Source organism: Pinus tabuliformis, chromosome 6, assembly GCF_031772625.1.
Source record: "Pinus tabuliformis cultivar Carrire ecotype Pingquan chromosome 6, CPIR1, whole genome shotgun sequence".
Taxonomy (NCBI): domain Eukaryota; kingdom Viridiplantae; phylum Streptophyta; class Pinopsida; order Pinales; family Pinaceae; genus Pinus; species Pinus tabuliformis.
Genome location: NC_142292.1, coordinates 925,056,478 through 925,068,395, shown reverse-complemented (window position 1 = coordinate 925,068,395; position 11,918 = coordinate 925,056,478). Strand labels below are relative to the sequence as shown.

General features: G+C 36.5%; 1 pseudogene; it reads left to right on the top strand.

Moving 5' to 3' along the window:
• Window positions 1-250: 250 nt before the first annotated feature.
• Window positions 251-10,060, top strand: LOC149261954 (uncharacterized; annotated as a pseudogene).
• The last annotated feature ends 1,858 nt before the right edge of the window (window positions 10,061-11,918 follow it).

The window sequence follows — 11,918 nt, the reverse complement described above, 5'->3', positions numbered from 1 at the left end:
GCCGAAATTATCCTTGCTCTGCCCATATCAGAAATTGTTCTGAAAGTGATGGAGATAACTCCACTTGATGTATTCTATAGCCCTCTCCACAAGGCTATATTCCAAAGGAAAAGGAAAAGAATAAGGGTAGATGCACTATAATTCTCACCTAGAGATGAGCAATGGACGTTGTTTGGAAGGACATGCCTTTTAATCCGGCTGAGAACTTGAATAGACTGTCATAGTTCACAGGCACATACGTGTAGGCACTATGGATAAGGCCATTGAGGTGTCTTCTCTGTTAAAGGGAAGGGAAGAAATAATTGCACAACTCGAACAAGAGTTCAAGATAGAAAAAGCAAGCTCAAACAAGTAGGCATCCGAGCAACTTGCATAATTGTAGTAGGACATGGAAGTCTTGAAAATAAGCCATGAAGTTGACTTATCAGCCAAAAACGTGCATTTCGGGAATTATAGCAATCCTTGGACAGGTACAAGGATGTTCCCACTCCTAAGGAATTCATCAAAGATGCTCTAGAACTAAATTCTCTTCTAGTCAAGCAGCAAGAGTCTTTCTGTCAGAAGCTGTCACATATCACTCCCTACTTGATTACCAATGACCAGCTCACAGACAGAGCCATTGACCAGAGAACAAAGTTTAACGTTTTAAACAAAAAGATCTTCGAATTCATTGAATGGCAAGAATCAGAAGAAGGAAAGAAGGCCAATCTACCCGAGATTGAGGAAACTCACAAAGATATCCCCTTTACTGATTCGGATGCTAAGATAAAACAAGCTGAGCTAGCAGTCGCAAGGGCAGCTTCAGTATCAAAGAACATCATTAAGGCAGTGAATCATACCCTGTTCACTACCAATCTCATGAAGGAGGGTAATTCAAAAGAAATGCATGACTTAACTGTCCTGAGTAAAGACTAGCAAGAGAAAGCGGGGAAATAGAGAGATGCAATTATGAAACTAACTATGACTGACTGGGAGTCGTATTGGTAGTATTTGGTCAAGTCGCATAGCCAAATCATGACCCTCAATTGTTCCCTCCATGTGACTCAAAGGATGTTTCCACCTCTTGTTGATGTAATCTTTACAGGACAACTCAAATCTCATTTCGAGCCACCTCCTCAAATTCAACCGATGATCGATATTTGTGATTTAAAGGACAAGCTGATAGACATCAAGTCATCCTCTTAGCTCTGTTTAGTTGATCTCTATTTATTTTTGAAGTTAGTTACCTATGAATGAGGAAGTTTGTTTGAAACCTCCTCAAATTTGGTATAATCTATTTTTGCATACTTAGTTAGAATAGTATGTATACCCTTCTCATGCATTTAGAGAAGGGTCTAGAATTTTATAAAAAACATTTGCAAAGAATGCACTATTGCAAGTTTGTGAATGCTTTGGTAAAATGATGGAACATGATCTTTTCTTTTAGATATCAGACTACTTTCCTTTGTTGAAGCACTTCTGTATTCTTGGGAGATAATTTGATTTGAAGGAAGAATTTGGTCTATGTCATTCATCAAATGAGCATGACTTCATATATTTGGTACTATTATCGTGTATGCATAATTCTGTTAACATTTAATTAGTGGAAAAAATTTCTTTTCATGAATTATATGTGAGATTTATTGTTTCTGTGAAGCATTAATTGCACTTCTGTATTGATACCATAACTAAGTTTTTAATTTTCATATATAACTGATTAGACATGTGATATATTTTATAAATTTATTTGACTAATTATTTGGTCAAAGGAATTATCTTTTACATTATCATCTCCATTTAATTGTGTTCAATATTTATTATCACGTTGTTAGTGTAAGTATGTGTAGCCTTCCTTCAGTGATCAAACATGCTCGTACAAAGTGATTTTAAGGTGTCAAGGTCAAATTTTTTCATTTCAGTGAGTCTTCAAGTAAAATTTGGTCACTAGGTATTAGTTCTAGGGTTTTCTTTCACTCATTTCAAATTTTTCCAAATTTCGGTCCATGTCACTATTCAACTAAGTGTAACATCATTTATAGGGTTTTCATAATCATGTGAAGTTCCACTGGGTCATTTTACACCTTGTTCATGCTTCAGTTGCGCCTAGGTAAGGTTCATTTCCCTCTCTTAGGGTTTTGAAGGCAATTTCTCTTGGATGATCAAATCATCAACAAAACTTGCATCCTGATGTTCATACACCTTCCCCTATCCTTAATGTACCTTATTAAACACTTTCCATCACTGAGATCCCCAAAATTCCTCATTTTTCCACAAACCCTAGTTTCTTGCTACAACTTGACAATTTTCTAGGCTAGGCCTGTGTTTTGCCCTTTTGGACCCCTTCCCCTCTCTCAATATTTGAAATTCCACTTTCCCCTACTTCTTAGCATCCCTCCCTACTTCCCAAAATTTTCTCAAGAATTTAGAAGCCCTTTATCCCCTTCATTTCACTTCATTTCGACAAATCCCCTGTTCCACACATCGGGGTAGGTTTTACTCAAATGATGTTTCTGAGCAAGAAAAGATGAATTTTGGAAAACTGAGAGAGGTGTTTGTCCATACTAGGCCATGGAAAAAAACCCTCCTTCAATTTTTACACAAGTGTCGTGGTTTTATAGAAATATCAAAAATACAGTTGCCTCAAGAGAATTGATGCACCTCTGAATGGACCTTGGGAAAATCAAGTTTTCTCCTAGCTTGGTTGGCAAAAGGACTTGATTGATGAGTCAAAAGATAACTAAACACAAAGATATTTCTAATGAGCTATCATGAGCTCAATTTGGAGTTGAAGAAGCCCTACAAAAGTTGACTGCAACAGCACTTTGCCTTTAGGCAACCTCATTTTGCACATTTTGACCAGTCTTGGGAGATTTGATTTTTGACAAGGAAAATGAACTCCAAATTGAAAAATGTTAGTTGGGTTGGAAAGTAGACTCAAAGACCTTTCCAAAGCGCTATCCCGTGCCCAATTTGGACACTAGGAAGGCCTCCAAAATTCTCCTGGAAAAAGCGCGACGCATTGGGCAGGTGGCCCGGCGCACATAACTGGCGCGATGCATTGGGCTACAACTTCTAGTGCAAATTTACATTGGCGTAGCACATAGATAGGGCACAGCGCATTGGGTTTGATGCACGGTGCATACAGCCAACAAGCCCAAAAACTTCAAAAATTTGCTCCAAAATCGCCCAATATGCTTTGATCATCATTTGTACAAGTAGTTTGAACTTCTCTCATGGTTTTTCATCCAGGATTGATGGTTGTTGATGGTGCTTGATGAATGGTGAAGTGTGTTAAGGAATGAAAACCCTATCCCTTCAAAGTTGTCAAAGGAGATTTCTGCTATGGTTTTGTGTTGGTCATTTTACTAGCAATATCCCCCCACCTCATCACTCCCTAGTTCCATACTCCCCTTGCTTCCCTTATTTCCCAAGTTTACATACCCCTTAATTCACTAATCATATACCCCTATTCCTATTTCCTAAAACCCAAATACAAACCAGAAAATTCCCTAAACTCTAATTATTTTCCCAAAATCTAAATATAATTCCCTAAAACCCCCTAATTCCCTCAATAACCCTACAAACAATCTACCCAACCTCTCATACACAGTTCTTCCACATTCCCTCCACAGCCCCTCATACAAACATACCTTTGGCAACAAAAACCTAATCACCATAAATCTCATCAAGAAACCTCACACATTAGCAAGCATCGGGAGTCTTGGCTTAAAAGAGTCAACATTCATCTTGAGAAGCTGTTGGTGAAGGCAAACAAGGACAAGGACATGCTCAGGCACTTGAAAAACCATTATTGGGCATAAGCTTATGTTTGCAAAGCGAGGATCAAAACCCTGAAGGCAAGACTAAGGAGGGCACTAAAACGACGCAAAAGGCATGATAGGCTCCAAATCTTGGCCGAAGCTTCTTTGGATGAGCATGATACTTGATGATGGACCTTTAGACCAAATTTCAGCAAATTTGGAGAAAATTTTGTCAATTTTGAAATTTTTTGTCTTCAAAACAGTTTTTCTTGCCCAACGCGTAGCGCCACTTGGCACGCGCTTATAATTGGGAGATCCTTTGGAGGAAAAATTTGCATTTCTGGATTTGTTATGAAAAGTTATGCATGCTCATAAATTACCGAAGGGTTTCATCAAGTTCTGGGTCACCTAAAGGGTCAAAAACACACAAAAAATGACCTTTCTGCCATCTTTTGCACCCACAGGAAGCAGTGTGGGGAGATTGCATTTTTGGAGGGAAAAATGGACACCAAATCCAAAAATTCTACTTGAGTTCGAAAATAGACAGGCAGGGCTTTCTAGCAAGTTATCATGAGCTCAATTTGGACTTTGCGAAGGCCCTCAAAATTAGCCTTAAAGTTGTGTTACACATACAGGTTTTAGGCACGATGCATAGGGAAATTTGGCATATTTTTCACTCAGCAGCTCAGAATTTCGCCTAGTTTTGACTAGTTTCACTTTTTCATGTAACTCTTGATTTATCTTGATGTAAATTCATGAATTTGATGTAATTTTGGCACATTGTTACTCATCCATGTAGATTCATTCACTAAAAAGTGAAAAGATAGTGAATGAATTAGTTTCCTTTTATATAGAGGCAAGTTGTTTCATTGCCTATTTTTCAGTTCCTTGTTTAAATATGGTTGAAACAGCTCCTAGAATGATGAGCTCGACCCCTAGAGGCATGGGAAGGAGTTAGGCTTGTCTATATCATGTAATTTCTCAGTCATTTTCAGGGTTGGAGACTTGGGATTGCTAGGCACTCCATTGTACATTTGATTTTTGCATTTTTGGCAAAGGAAAAGCCAGTGTTTGCAACACTTTTTGGGATCCTTGTGGCTCTGTGTTTTGATGGTGTTCTTCTCTATGTAATTTGTAAGTTCAATGATATTTATGTGCACCATTTCCTTTCTCTTTTGCTTCTAAAATTAAAAAAATGAGTGACAAAGGTAGAATTCATTAGCTTGTTGTGCTCTGCCTGTCTTGTTTAATTTTCAATGTTTTCTTCAGTTTGAAGAGGATTCTTGATACCCTCTTGCCCTCTTCAGCTTCTCACCAGTTTGAACCCTTCATCTTTACAAATCAAAGCATCAAAATGATTTCCTTTCTTGCCCCAATCATAACTCTACAAAACTGACCTTCATCCCCAGACCCAAATTTGCCTTTCCCTTGATTCCAACAAAACCCCCAAAAAATCAAATCAAATCCTTGCACTTCATACCTAGCCTAAAATAAGAAGATATTTCAGTCATCTCAAGCCCCATAGATCATCATTTGCTAAGATTGACCCGGAGAGAGCCCTCTCCTGTCCTCGTAGGGCTAGCTACGAGGCTGAGCGTGGTTTGATGTTGGTCCTGGATCCTGCCTTTTTTTCCTGAGGTAAATCTAGTCCCTAACATACGTGTTAAAAGGATATATTTGTAGATCGCATACTATGCAAGAAAACCTAGGTTTATATTAGAATAAGTTAAGTTAAAGATATTTCATCGTAGAATAAGTCACTTAGATTATCATTATTCTATTGCAAAACATTCATAAACTACTCACTCTCATCTTAAAACCCACATTGGGAAACTAGTCCCATTATCCCCAGTCAGAGTCACCATTTCAAATGGAACAGGAGTTTTCTTAAGGTCTAGACCAGGTGGTTATCCCCCATGTTTCAGCAGCAGAATTCTGAATTCACAACACATTCATATACTTCCTCTATTGCTATGTGACAGATGTTGATTTTGTAGCTTAGAATCAATACCATTTTAAAGTTGCACATGCACATATGTAGAGCACTTGTAATGAGAGGAGGGAAATTTGATATAGTATTCAAAGTTTAATTATCAATACACAATGATATCTCCATGAGAGAGAGATGTAAGGTAGACCAGTGCCACTGGATAATGCAACCATAAAGAAAATAAATGTGAATTGAATGCTTAAATCACTTCATAAATGCTTGTAACTCAAAAGTACTCAGTATTTGCTAGTGTAGTTTTGGTAGATCATGTTGGTGGTGGGTACTAGACTTACATTCTGCGCTTCTTCAAGGACAACTTCATTAGTTTGAAACTATTCTTGGTGACTCGGGGTCCTTGTTTCTTTCTCAATTCTTAGTTAGGGCTTTGACCTCCTAGTCTCTAGATGCTAAATTTGTAGCTTGGCATCATTTCCATATCAAACTTGCACTTGCACATATGAATAACACTTGTAGAGAGAGGAGAGACATATGTTGTATTATTAAAAGTGTGTAATTTATCCATACAAAATGATATATCTATGAGAGAGAAATGTATGGTAGAGAAGCAACATTGCATAATGCAGCCATGAAAAAAGGACATGTGAGTATTTATGAGAGCCTCAGATTCTGAGCCCATAGGAAGTATGCTATAATTCTGTTAAGGGGCCATTACATATCCTGGTACTTATTGGGTTAACAACCTGAGTTAAGCATGGCTAGAGGTTAGAATGAGGGATATTGAACTACAAGCCATCTTATCTTCAGATATCTTAACTATTCCACCTCAATTCATTGAGTAGCAGATAAACTGGAGTTACCATAACCTTCTCCTTGGGAGGTTCCGAGTAGAAGTTTGGGTTGGTATGCTCTCAGTGTTGAATTCTAGACATATCTGTTAGTTTCTGCTGCGCACAAAGAAAACAAGATGGAAATAAATTATTTAATGTACTCATGGTTGGCTTCCTCTGTATGCAAACATAAATTTGTAAACAGTCTCTGTGGCCTCCAATTGCACTTCCTGCATACTTACAAGGTGTCACCTTGCTAGGTATAAGGTTTTATTATGACAATATTTATTTTACTATAATTTTGTTTCATGTAATGATTGTTGATGCCAAGTTAGTCAAACAAACGATGTTGTTGCTATATTGTCACTCCAAAAACCTAACACTAAAGGTGTTGATATGAAAATATTTCTTTTACTGTAATTCTTATTTATGTAATGATTATTGATACCAAGAACACTCAACTAAATGATGTTGTTGTATATGATAAGTTTGTGAGTTAGCTTCGTTGTATTGTCACTCCATAAATCTAACGCCAAATCCTTGGTCCAAGGACCTAAAGACTCTACAAGTTTTAGGCCAACCCTTGATTGAAGGGCATGTACATACTACATTCTATGCATCCAAGATTTACTTCAAATAGGAATAAAATTATTTTTGACAATCTATTTATTCCATTACTTTCCCAATTGTAAATGAGGTCCCTAAGGCTTCCTAACAATCATACCATTTCTGGCTGACATTAAGAATTCAAACCAAGCCAAAATGAACAGAGTATTCTCCTCACACTATCAGAAATGTAGGTGTATGTTTTTGGGTGCCTCCTTGTGCATAGACTAGACCTCCTTGGGGCTAAGAAGGTCTGAAGTTTGGTTTCTTTGGAATCTCTTTCTATACTTTTGAGTTTCCTCTTTATGTTTTAATAAGAAAAGCAGAAAACGTTGTAAGGCTATGAGTCACCACATATCAACTTTCTTGTTTAAGATTTTTTTATAACTGAAAGAAACTGTACTGCATATTCCTCATTTTATTTGTTGGCTCATAGTAGTCTAGGTACAAAATGATGACTCAAATTTGACACACTAGAATTATCAGGTAAACTAGTCTTTCAACACCAATGTCTGGGCATTACAAAGGTGTCACTTATAATGTAAATTGTTATCATGGATAAAGAAATCATGCATCCTATTAGGTATGGGTAGCATGGCAGATCATATAATGGGATGCCTCTGCATATGACAAAGCAATGTTATCAAGTTCCACAAAAGTGACTCATTAATTGCCAAATAAGTAGTACAATTTTTTTCAGTTATAATATATTACATATAGAGAATGCAGAACTCCCTCCAGACTAGATTGTCATGGAAAACATTTTTCATATATATATATGTGTGTGTGTGTGTGTGTGTGGTGTGTGTTTTGTACATTGATTCACTAGGGCTTATTCTCCCTGCTCACATTTGATGGTCATAACTTCAACCTTATCCACATTACCATTTATTTTCCCAATCACTAGCTGAAGTGAAATTACATGGGACTTGCAGTTGTTTCTTGATATTACCAAACGTATTACATCTACTAGGACTGTTGTTGTTGATAAATGAAATTTACGTATAGGCTTCCAAATTGTCTAATATAATTTCTTAGAACATTGATTATCTCCCAGGTTAGGCTTTTGTCCATCAAATAAACCAGAAATACTGTTCATTTGTACCAGATTTTATGGTATATTCATTGTAATTTGGTTCTTGCTAATGAGATTACAATGTAGTCTCGTGTGAAGGTTTTATAAGTAGGAGACACTAATTTGTGCATTTTGACAAGCTTGTTGGAGGCATTAGATACATTAAGCTCACTAAATATGGGAACACCCTTTTGAAATAAATGGAAAGTTTTACACCTACTAATGAGGGGCTATTGAATAGCATTCGATTTTAATAAGATACTTGGTAGATTATTCAGCTTTTGATCTTTGTCAATCCAACATCATTAGTCATGTTTCTAAAAGAAGGTGAACTAGTCAATTCTAGTTGTCATAGTAGTCACTAGTTTAGTTCAATTATTTATGATGTGCCTTGTAATGTACATTGTGCATTTGGTTTGCATGTGGCCATGACTTTGAAGGCTATGAATAAGAAGCAGTTTGAATATTAAAATGCCTAATATCCTTGAAGCTTGGTTGTAGAAAAGATACAGTTGTCTGGAGGGAGTTCTACATTCTCTATATGTAATATATTATAATTGAAAGAAATTGTACTTCTTATCTGGCAATTAATGAGTCACTTTTGTGGAACTTGATTACATTGCTCAGTCATATGCAGAGGCATCCCATTGTATGATCTTCCATGCTGCCCATACCTGATAGGATGCATGATTTCTTTATCCATCATAACAATTTACATTATAATTGACACCTTTGTAATGCCCAGACATTGGTGTTGAAAGACTAGTTTACTTGATAATTCTAGTTGTGTCAAATTTGAGTCATCAAGACTATTTTGTACCTAGAGTAATATGAGACCATAAAGAAAATGAGGAATTTGGAAAGATAACTCATTTGATTTCACTATTTGATGTGATTGAAGATGAACCAGTATATGTCAATGCTAAACAATACCGTGCAATTTTGTGACATCGACAATCTCGAGCCAAAGCAGAATTAGAAAATAAGCTCATCAAAGTAAGGAAGGTAAGGAACAATTGTTTTTATGATTATTTCTCAAATACCTAACATGTTTGTTCAAAACAATGTTTCGTTGGAGCATTTTAGGGCCTTTCACTCCTAGTTTCTCGCAGGACAACTCCTAGGACCACACACACACACACATTCTAATAATCATATGTACAAAATGCTCTCGTGTTGGCATCATTCCCTAGATTTCTTGGGGAAGGACCACTCCCCAGTGTCAGAACCCCTGCTCCTTCAAGGCATTGGTTCAAATTAACTTTCTCTCATCCTCTTTTGGATAAGCTAGATTGTATTGATTTCATCTTCTGAATTAAGCATGTCAACATATTTGGTTATTAATATACTGGCATGTTTTTTGTCTTTTAATGTATTGTTTCTCATACTATGATGTTTTCTCTTCAGCTCATCTCCATGAATCTTGTCATCTTCACGCAATGCAAAGAGCAAGGGGATGTGGTGGTCACTTCCTAAATACAAAATTGTTGGAGACAAAAAAAGGTTAATGTTGATGATGGGAAATTAACAGACAGAGAAACATGCACAGGCTGTTAGTTCATCAAGCATTGAAGCCTTGCAGCCTAAAAATGGAAATATGAATTCTTTAGAGGTACATAGTAATTTGGGGTTGTCAGGATTAGAAGTTACAAGCATGTCATAATCATTTCTTGATGGAATAGGTTACAACTATACTCAAGGGAATGGAGGGTATCTTTACCACCATGCTAGTTCACATTTCCATTTATTTGGCTGCAGTCATGTTTTAGATGGAAGTGGTGAAGTAGATAGTGGGAAAGGTATGGGATATAGCATTAAATGGGTTGCAACAAATAACTGTTGTGATCCAATGAAAGTTTGACATCATTTTGGTTGCACTCTCATTTGTTTCAGTATCATGTTTCGTATAATTATAACACTAGAGTATGGGAGAAATTTACTTCAGTTCAAGGAAAGTGAAACTTATGGCACTGGGAGTGGAGGAAGCTGAACTAACGCTTGCAGATTTATTTTTGCTTTCCAATATTATCATATCAAAAAGCAGCCTGTTTCAGGTTTCTTTTGGGATGATGATGTTTGATGTAAAAATATCTTGGTAGATTTGGTCAGATCCTTGTGCATTTGAGAGCCTGATTATGGAAGTAACTAGATGGAAGACCTACTACACTTAAGCATGTTTCTGATACAATGTTGACTATCAGTAGCACTATGATTTAGTGTTCTAGTGTTTGGTCAATATATTGACCTACACAATCTGGTACTTCTAAGAGGCAAATCATTCTTGGCTGTTTACCATTATACAATTGATCATGTCATGATTTAAAATAGAAATTATTTTATTAAGGAAAGTATGATTAACACTATGATGTTTGGATGGGTTTCTATCTGCACATATTCTAAGACTATAGTGGCATACACAATTACCATAGTGAGGGCATGGTAATCAAAGAACTAGACATTCAACAGAAGAGTAGTTCTCTTTTTCAAAAACTATCTCATGGCATGATCAGTACAGTGAAGACTTAAATATTTGGTGTAATGGACGTATATAAGTTTGACATAGCTACTTTTTTTGGGAGTCAAACCCCTTTCCTGCATTTCATTAAACGATTCATTTGCTTCTTCTAGTTGTCCTCCTTTATACAACCCTTCAAAAAGTGTAGTATAAGTCGCAACATTCAATACTATACCTTTTCTAATAATGTCATCATGGATTATGTTTAGTTGTTCAACATTTCCCTTGAGGCAATTGATCTCCACAACTACAGAGAAAATCATTGATGTAAGAACCAATTCTTGGTCTAACATTTGAAAGATAAGATTATTCACTTCCTCTACCATTCCAAGCTTAGAAAGTATGCTAATGAATGAACTATAGCTAGCCATGTCAAGGAGAAGATCATGTTCTACCATCTGATTTTGTAGCTCGGTAACATGTCCAAGGCTTCCCTTCTGCAAATGAGTTTCAATTAAGACTATATAAATTTCAAAGCTTGGTTTCAATCTCCTTTGATGAATTTGTTGCAGGAGGTAGCTGACATCCTTCAAATTACTTATCCCGCAAAGACCTTTGATAAATGCATTGTAAGTTTTAATTTGAGGCACAAATACTCCTTGTGAAATGAGATCATTCACAAGATCAAGAGCCTCTGACACTCTACTTTCTCTACAGTATCCATCAATAAGTAAATCATAGGTACAAAATTTAGGAATGTAGCCTGTTTGATGGATGGCTTATATAATTTTGGGGGCTTGTATAAGGCTAAGTGCCACATTGGAGGCTCTAGCAGAATTAATGCCCTTAGACCTCATTAATAAAAAGGCCAAAATCCAAGCAATACTATTCCCATCATTTTTTCTCTTGGTACAGTGATGTGGGTCCAATTAGCTATGGTTGACTTGTTTTTTTCCCCTGGAAAAATCATAATTTTCATTGATATCTGAAAATTACATGTTGTAGATGATGATATAATATGTAGTAATAGTGGTCATAAGCCAATTTATGTGTTGTTATGACCAAACAAAACAGACCTCAAATCGTTTATAAAACGGGTTGAGAAACCCTAACAGAAAACTTGAAAGAATAGGAGCCAAAAACCCCATCAAGGTAAGAAAAGCAAGCAGACGGCCTTTGACACAGGCACATACACATAGCTATGGAAAAAAACTACCAAAATTGAGAATATATCCTGGGCACAGGCCGCCCAGGAAACACGGAA